We start from the raw sequence: 9611 nt of genomic DNA on the forward strand, positions 1-9611 counted from the left end.
AACTGATATCTGCCCCCCTTACAAAGCTACCCAAGATGGTTACATAAGGAAAAAATAGTGCTTAACATGCAAATGTAAAATTCTAGGTAAAAGCTGCAAATAATAATGATTAGAGGAGGGAAAAGGAAAGTTTTTAGGGTTTTTATATCAATTGCAAAGCCAGAAATAAAAATATATATATTTAAAATCTATTGAAATATTTATGCAGGGAATATTACAGATTTGATTTAAAGAAATAACATATCTGATATGTTCCTATCTCTATCCATTGGTCATTCTCTATTCCCTTACACTGATGTTTCCCCTCAGCATTTGTGATTTACTAAAATTATACCATTTGTATGTTTATTTGTTTAAATTTCTTTTTGAATGCAATTTTGACTGGTTTGTTCACATCTAAGACCCATGCATTATCTGAAACACAGTAAGAATACAAAATAGATTTGCTAAAAGGATCAGTTAATTTAAATATCAAACAATGTACATTTGCCCAGCCAGTGTTGACTCAGTGGTTGAGCATCAACCTATGAACGAGGCAGTCATGGCTGGATTTCCGGTCAGGGCACATTCCCGGCTTGGGGGTTCAATCCCTGGTGGGGGGCATGCAGGAGGCAGCCAATCGATGATTCTCTCTCATCATTGATGTTTCTATCTCTCTCTCCCTCTTCCTTCCTCTCTCTGAAATCAATAAAAACATATTTAAAATAAAACAACACATGTACATATGATATGTGATACATATATATATTTGCTAGGTGAACTGCACTATCTTAACACAGGTATATATTTGCTAAAATTCTAAATAAGTATGTTCTTTTTAGCATTTTTGTTTTTATAAGAATGAGTGAGTCAGTCCTCCTGTGATTTGCAAGCTCTCCATGTTTCCTAGATACCAGTAGAGAATCTGGAACCACAAAGTGATAAAATAATCGTCTAGAAAATGTCTGAATATATCACCGTCCCTCATGATAAACCTTAAAAGCATGCATTTTGGAAATACTGGGGACTTTAGCCCTGTAGTCTATAAAATAAAAGGTGATCTGGTAAGAAAATGGGGCAAATGTAGAGGTTTGATGGGAGGGAAACAAATGCAAGCAAGCATAAAGACTAAATTGAAATTTAATAGACTAAAATTTAACTAAAAAATAAAATAAAAATCTTAGGAACTGCTTCAAATGCTTCCATAGGAGAGCGGTCCCCTCCACAGTGGTTGTCTCATCACTGTCTGCCACTTTCCTTGCCAGTTGGGTCCACATTCAACATCAAGTTTAAATCATTTTCTGATAACCAGTTCCAGATGATGGCCGATGTATTGGGTTGCATAGTTTCAAAATAAACTACAAAATAGAATAGTAGCCGTCTGTCTTAGAATTTCCAGTTTATTGTTTTCTATGAGCAACAGGCAAAAATAGAAATAAAACAGTTGTTGTGGAGAACATGGAAAGGCAGAAAATTTTGCTTTTAAACTAGTATTAAAATCAACAGATTAATCATTTTGAATCACCAGATTTGTTTTTAAAAACTGGTTATGAATTTTTTAATTAAATTGTCTTGTTACATTGGCATCACTTTGCCACAAGCCATTAATAGCCGAAGATTATTATAAATTCTTAAAATTTATGTAAACTGAATATTCTTTCCCACTGACAAATATATATAATATGCTGACATATGTAATAAAGATTTTACTTAAACTTTCATTTGAAATGGCAGTGGGTTGGCAGCCCCATGACTTTGACCTCTCACAACTTCCCATTTAAACTATATTCATACTGACAGAAATGATATTGCTGGATATTTGGAGGAATTGATACAAACAATCAGACTGGTCTAACTGGGTGTAGAGAAAAATATTTTTCTTCCCAAAGAGGACAGGAAGAAAATAGTATTTTCTCTTCCTTTATCTTCCTGTGGATTCAGAACTCTAAGGATTCTATCTATTTATCATCTATCTATGTCAATATCTATATCTATCTATATCTATATCTATCTATATCTATCTATATCTATATCTATATCATCTATATCTATATCTATATCTATATCTATATCTATATCTATATCTATATCATCATCTATATATCTATCTATATAAACAGATTATTTACTCTAAACAGCAACACAGACAAAATGCCATATAAACACAAGGGAAGTGATGTGGAAACAAGAGGTTGGCTGACTTCAGATCTGAGGCTTATAGCAACACAACCCGGGTTCTGCAGAGTGAAGGACAGAGGCGTGAGGGCAAGGGACAGGCTGATGGCTTTTCCATACAGCCAGCTGCATGCTACGTGTGGCTCAGACAGTGGGAAGCACACCTGCACCCGCCAGCAAAGGGAACTAGCTCCTCAGGGACTCATAGAAGTATAAAAGTTTATAATTTTACAGCAGTTGAAATACTGACATCAATATTAAAATAAAAGCAAGTTCTACATAACAATCAAAAATACAGAAGACTGAAGGAAGAGACCCTGTATGAAAAACTGGGCAATTCAGCAAGTGGAGAACTGTGCACCAGCGGCAGAAATGGAAAATGCCCCTGCCCACCTCCCCTAGGTGACTAGTAATTGTATAGAGCAAGGCTAGATCTGCAAATGTTGGAAACAAGTGTTTGCCGAACCAAACCTTTCCTTTTGATGGTGCCACAGGTCGCTACTTATGAGGGTGCACACTTCTTGGCTTGTGCTGGAACCCTTTTCTCATATCCCACTCTGTTTTGGCAGTAGATTGTGTAGGCCTCCGCTTGAGCTGGATCTTGGATATTTGGTTCATTTAGAAGTTCCTGTGTTCTTAATAAGATCTGCTTAATTGTTGTGGCTGGCCTCCAGTCCTTGCCTGCCTCAAAGATGGACAGGCACACAGTTCGGGTGAAATAATGGTGGTTCAAATTTGCATTTTGGAGGTGAGGGTGGATAGTCGTCTTTGAAGGGCATCCGTAGTTTAAACAAGCCTCCTTCCCAAGAGGCCCCTTTCTTCCCTGGAATGGCGCACCCCCAGTTCATGAGGTTCATCGTGCCTTCGGGGTATTTTGTAGGGACAGCCACAAAACCAAATGGGTGGTCTTTTCTCCAAGCTTTCCTCTCCCGGGCGGGTCTGCTGAGAGCAATCCCCGACATACTCAAAGTCCTAGGGTGGCCACGGAGGCAGCAGAGTGATTCCTCTGTCTCCGGACTTCCCTCCCGAGCCCCAGGATTGTATCTTTGCTTCTACACCATACCTACTTCCACCCCTGTCCTATAAAACTCACTCTTTCAGGCTCATGCAATTTTATCACACTTTCTGCCCCTTTCCTGTTAGTATAATAAATGAAATGAAGGCCTTTGTCTGTTGGCTCAGTCTCCCTCTCCATGAGAAAGAAACCCTGCCATCTGCCTGGAGGACATCAGTGTTCCATCAAAACCCAGCCCTTCAGTTCCCTGGCCTACTGGTTCCAAGTAACCTTTTCACTTCCAACTCAGATATGCACAACCAGATTGTCACCATCCACAATTGCTGTACCTCCAAAAACGCTCATTCAGGTACCCTGCTTTCTCAGCACAGCTGCCTCTCCTCCCACCTTACCCGTTCACCTTCTCCCCACAAACAGTGCTTTGGCCTCATGAAACCACCAACTCATGGATATATCTGTCACAGCTCTTCCAATCCATGAGTAATCTCTTCTGTGCACTTTCCTGTTATACAAATCCCAATCACCATAAACACCTGACTCCACAACCAAAAATCTAGATCCCAAAAGTAAAACCAAATAGCATGCCTAACAGAAAGTTTGATGGAAAGAGAGAAAAAGATGAAAGGCAATGGTGTCCCCTATTCAGCTTTATATTCTGCCCATTCTAGTTCAGCATCTTCCAGAGCCATCTACATACATTTTTTTCTCCTTCCTGGGGTAAATATGAGCCATAGTCTGTGCCATATGCCTTCTGAAGTAGTATTTCCCTGGAAAGACAACTCTGAGACCTGGTTTCATTGGTTTAGAAAAATAAAGGTAAGTAGTGAAAGATTCTGAGCAGAATAAACAGCTTTTTCAAGAAAACTGTTTCACATAGGCTTTTACCTCCACCCAATGAGTCTGCTGTCTTTTTGCAAGGAGGTGGGTTAGCCAGCCTGGGGAATCACGGGAACCTGTGGGTTCATGCTTCTCAAGAGCATCTACCCAAATGTCCCCATTGCAGGTCTTTGACTGCAGCATAGAAGACTGGCTAGAGCTATGAATTCAATCTCTTGGAACTCTGCCAGTCTTATAATCAAATTTCAGGCCTAATTTTCAGCAGAGGTGTCCCTCTACTTGCAGATGAGGCTCTCTTTAAATGCTGCTCTGTGAGCTTTCTGGCTTATACCATGTGCCCTAAGTTGGTAGCCAGCTGCCCTGAACCTGTCCTTCTCTCCCTGTGAAACTTCAGCAGCAGTTAACAAATGCAAATCATCTCCACTATTGTTATAATAAACATTGTCCCCCATATCTTTCAAGTGCTAAAGCTATAGCACAAACCAGTGCTTCCCCTTTCTTCTGTATTCCATCCTACTCCCTAACTACTGCAAACAATATTGAAATTCAGCCATTTACTAAGGTACAAAGTGAATATTTCAATAGATTTTTATACATATAAATAATAACCAATTAAAAGATATAATGGAAAAATATTTTATTTACAATACTAGTAAAAGAGATTTAAAATGTTTAGCATATAAATTAGCATTAGGTGCAACATAAAACCCAAATAAACAGTGACTTAGACAGAAAAATTATTATTGTTCTATGTGAAAAGTCCAGTGGGCAGGAGTCTAAGACTAGAATAGCAGTTTCGCAGACCCACGGAGCCAGACCCAGGCTCCTTCCAGCTTTCTGCTCCAGCCATAGTGTCCCATTCTTACCACAAGAAAGAGGAAAGAGAAGAACATTCCTCTCAACTGCACATACCACTTTCACTTATATCCGATTGCCCAAACCTTAGTCACATGGCCAGTTTTATCTGCAAGGGAAGCAGTAAAATGAAGTTTTTATTCTGGGTAGCCATGTGCCAGCTGAAGCTCAGGGCTTCAACTGCAGAGAAAGAAGGGGAGAGATGATATTAGGGAACTACTAGCAGTCTCTGTCACACCTAGTAATGTTTAAGGAGAAATATGGAAGATCTACTAAGAAATACTTATAAATTGCATGAGCGATACAAAAGAAGATCTGAACAAGTGATAGCATACACCATGTTCTTGAGTAAGCAAAGAGAAATTTTACTTTGATAATCTGCAAATAAATTGTAATAGCCATGAATGTTAATGCATCAAATAGTTTTAAAAATGTGTATAAAACAAGACTGTTAAATATGTGTGTAAATAACAAAAACAATTATAGTGACAAATAATATTTGGCAGGTCAAATAAATAAAAATAAGGTTACAATTTTTTTTAACAATAGAAAAAATAACATCTAGATGTCAGCTTAGGTCATGTTTCTATCAAAAATAAAATTGGTAAACGTCCCCATTACACATCAGGCAAAGGTTCAACGGCCTCCCCAAGAGTTCTGGCAACTCCCATGTCTTTCCTGCTGAAGGCTCCCTCTAACTTTGTTCTGCTCTCTGAACCGCATTAGATTCTTGCCTTCTGCTGTATTCTCCTTTATCCAGTGTGCATAGGTCCAGACCTGAGACACAGACCCTCTCTTTTTTTTACCTAACATTAGCTCACATAGGTGTGTGTTTTTTTCTCATTAAACTTTGTTTTAATGGGTCTCAAAATTCTGTGACAGCTGGGGCAGGAGAGTTTCACCCCAGGTGCTGACCACAGGAAAGGCTGTCCCGCAGGGGGTGGTTTTCAAATAGAAAGGGGCCAGAGGGCTGCACTCAGCAGGGACCTAAAGGGACCCTCTGCTTTCCTATAAGGCACTGTGTAGAACCCCAGAAAGCATTTGAACTGTGTGGTGCTGGGAAGGGGGAGAGAGCCCTCCCACCACCAGAGAGGGGACTGGAGCCGCCAGTCCAGTGGAGCAGGTCTCCAGCCGCAGGAGAGGGACAGGAGACTTTCACCCGGGGTGCTGACAGCTGGAAAGGCTGTCCCGCAGGGGGTGGTTGCAGAGTGGAAGGGGTCAATGGGGATAAAAGGGGACATCTGTAATATTTTGAACAATAATAAAAAAAAAAAGAGTGGGGTGGCAGGTGTTGGGGATAATATTCATTTAGCCTTCTGAGCTTTCTGGGCAGACTTGGTGACTGCCTGCCTGCTCCAGCTGCCTTGTTGTCCACTGCTTGATGACACCCACAGCAACTGTGTGTCTCATGTCAAGGACATCAAAAAGACGCAGAGGAGGCTACTCAAAGAAGCTCTCAACACACATGGGCTTGCCAGGAACCATGTCAACAATAGCAGCATCACTAGATTTCAAAAACTTTGGGCAATCTTCCAGCTTTTTCCCAGAACAATGATCAATCTCCTTCAGCTCAGCAAATTTTCAAGCACTGTGAGCTGTGTGACAGTCCAGCACAGGTGCATATCTGGCACTGATTTTGCCTGAATGGTTCAGGATAACCACTTGACCTATGAAACCAGCTGCTGCAATTGGTGGGTCATTTTTGCTGTCACCAGCCACATTGCCACAACGAACATCTCTGACACACATGTTCTTGGCACTGAAGCCCACATTGTCCCCAGAAAGAGCTTCACTCAAAGCTCCTTGGTGTATTTCAACAGACTTTACTTCAGGTGTAACATTGACTGGAGCAAAGGTGACCACCATGCCGGGTCTGAGAACACCAGTCTCCACTCAACCCACAGGGACAGTACCAACACCACCAGTTTTTTAGACATGTAGGAGGGGCAGACGCAAGGTCTTGTCAGTTGGACAAGTTGGTGGCAGGATGTGATCCAGACCTTCAAGCAGTGTGGCTCCCCTGCATTTCCATCTTTACTGGTGACTTTCCATCCTTTGAAACCAGGCATGCTAGCATTTGGTTCCAGGATGTTGTTGCAACGCCAACCAGCAATTGGTACAAATGCTACTGTGTCAGGGTTATAGCCAATTTTCTCAATGTAGGTGCTGGCTTCTTTAACATTTTCCTCATATCTCTCCTGGCTGTAGGTTGGCTCAGTGGAATCAATTTTGTTAACACCAACAATCAGTTGTTTCACACCCAGTGTGTAAGCCAGAAGGGCATGCTCACAGGTCTGCCCATTCTTGGAGATGCCTGCTTCAAATTCACCAACACCAGCAGCAACAATCAGGACAACACAGTCAGCCTGAGACCTGCCTGGAATCATGTTTTTTATGAGGTCTCTGTGTCCTGGGGCATCAATGATGGTCACATGATATTTGTTGGTCTCAAATTTCCACAGGGAGATATCAATGGTGATACCACGCTCACTTTCAGCTTTCAGTTTGTCCAAGACCCAGGCATCTGAAGGAGCCCTTCTCCATCTCAGCAGCCTCCTTCTCAAATTTTTCAATGGTTCTTTTGTCAATCCCACCACATTTGTAGATCAGATGACCAATAATGGTAGACTTGCCAGAATCTATGTGTCCAATGACAACAGTGTTAATATGAGTTTTTTCCTTTCCCATTTTGGCTTTGATTTAGTGTGGTTTTCACAACACTTGTGTTATGTTTGTGACAAACCCATTGCAAAAGAGTCACATAGGCCTTTTTTGTTTTTAATCAACTTAACTGAAAATATGGGCCAGTGAAATAGAATTACAGCCTTAACAAGCAAACTATTTACACATAGTAGGCAGGCTATTTTTAAAAGTCATTAGTGTTTGGCTACCCACCACTATGAATTTCACCCATTTTTTCTGGTAAATCTAGTTTCTCACCTTGTTACTTAGCTCTGCTTCCCATAGGAAGAATGTCTTAACATTTCCCTGCTGCTCTGTTTTCAGGTCCATTCCATTTTGCCTCATCTCAGAAAATAACTTTTCCTTATTTTTTTTTTTAATTAGAGGTAGCTCCAACAGATAGCTTGGGTGGAATATATCATAAGGGTTACAATATCACCATAATTTCTACTAGAGTCTGTAGACAGATGCCAAACACACATAGACTCAATCATACACTGCAGCCAGCTTGTAGGACTCAGAACAGCTGATTATGTGGATTTCTTCTCTACTCCCAGTTCAATGACTTCATGTCAGGTTGAAATCCACATAGTGAAAGGATTTATACCTTGTAAGTTGGCAAAGAATTCAAATATCAGTGTTTTATGTTTTGTTTGGTTTGGGGTTGAGGTTTTTATGATTTTCTGTGTTTGGGATTATTTGTTTATTTCTTTCAAGGGCCAGTTTACCAAAGTAACACTTCACATACGCTGTATTTAATGTGCAAATAAACATTCAAGTCTTTTGAATCCCTCCCAGAGGACCAGCCTAACCCTCCAGGGCAGTAATAAGAACAGGGAGAGCCCTGGCTGGTGTGGCTCCATTGATTGAGTATCGTCCCATGCATCAAAAGGTCATAGGTCGGGGTGCATATGGGAGGCAACTGGTCAATGTTTCTCTCTCTCTCTCCCCCTCTCACTTCCTATCTCTCTAAAATCAATTTTTAAATTTTTTTTAAAAAGAACGGGGAAAGAACATTAAGCAACAGGATGATTCCGTTGCTTGAATTCCACACAGACCACAGGAACATGATATTCTGCCTTATTTTCGTCCATAATTTTTGCCATGGAACAATATATAGAATAATTCAGGCATCATGTATATGCAAATGTATAATTTATTAATTAAATTTGTTAATTGCACTGACCTGACTTGAGTCAAACTTGAGACAAGTAGGTGCTGTTATACCACATTCAAAAGAGAGGCTCTGGGGCTCAATATATCTCATAGGATTTAATGAAAAGCAGAAAAATCAGGCCTACAACCCCAAGCCAGGCCCCACCCCCAACCACCTACATAAGATAACTGACAATAGAGAAGAGAAGGTCATTGGGCTTGTGGGGAATATAATGTTCATCAAAAAAGGTACTTCCCCAGGACTCAAGTCAAAATTACAAGAGGGGATTCTCTCAGAGATTGTTGAGTAGAAATTTTAGTTCCTCCAAGACGAGCAACTGGCCTTACATTTGAGGGATAGCTATCTACTAAGATTTGCTGACCTGTTCCTGTGAATTAAAGAGAAATGATGATAGGCTAAAAAAGAGGGTGGCAATTGAGCAGCCAAGACTCTTACCATTGGCTGTGCTAAGGCTGTGTGAATTTCTCATAGGTCCATGGAACACCAGAAAAGGAGCTAATCTTGAGATCATTTTGCTAGCGACCCTCCAGGCTAAGGGAATACAGCATGGGGGAGGCTATGGCATATACCACTGTGGATAGGAACTGAGGAGAAGAAATTAGAAGTGCTTGTGCCAGAGAAGGTGCCCATGCCAGAGAAATGAGCTGTAGAGAGATCTCACAGGGAAGGGCACAGAACTCACACATACCCCTCCATAAGAGAGCAACTCTCTTCATGCCTTTTACACAAAGAGCCCACCATCAGCAGCCTGTCAGACTCAACCAGAGGAGCAGCAGAAACCAACAAAGGAGGAAGTAGAACTATAACCAGTTAAAACACACTGACTTCGGCCATTTCTTCCTGTTGTTCCCAAACAGGAGGAGTGAAGGTCAAGTGCAGACCATCTTAAGC

General features: G+C 41.0%; 2 pseudogenes across 2 annotated transcripts; both read right to left on the reverse strand.

Annotated features, from left to right (window-relative positions):
* Positions 1–2656: 2656 nt before the first annotated feature.
* LOC308555764 (SUMO-conjugating enzyme UBC9 pseudogene) lies at positions 2657–3135 on the reverse strand (annotated as a pseudogene). The gene has a single exon. The product of its transcript is annotated as an SUMO-conjugating enzyme UBC9 pseudogene (transcript).
* A 3030-nt stretch (positions 3136–6165) lies between these two features.
* On the reverse strand, positions 6166–7549 carry LOC308567357 (elongation factor 1-alpha 1 pseudogene; annotated as a pseudogene). The gene has a single exon. The product of its transcript is annotated as an elongation factor 1-alpha 1 pseudogene (transcript).
* Between the last annotated feature and the right edge of the window lie 2062 nt (positions 7550–9611).

The sequence above is a fragment of the Miniopterus schreibersii genome (genome assembly GCF_964146895.1).
Source record: "Miniopterus schreibersii genome assembly, chromosome: 1".
Taxonomy (NCBI): domain Eukaryota; kingdom Metazoa; phylum Chordata; class Mammalia; order Chiroptera; family Miniopteridae; genus Miniopterus; species Miniopterus schreibersii.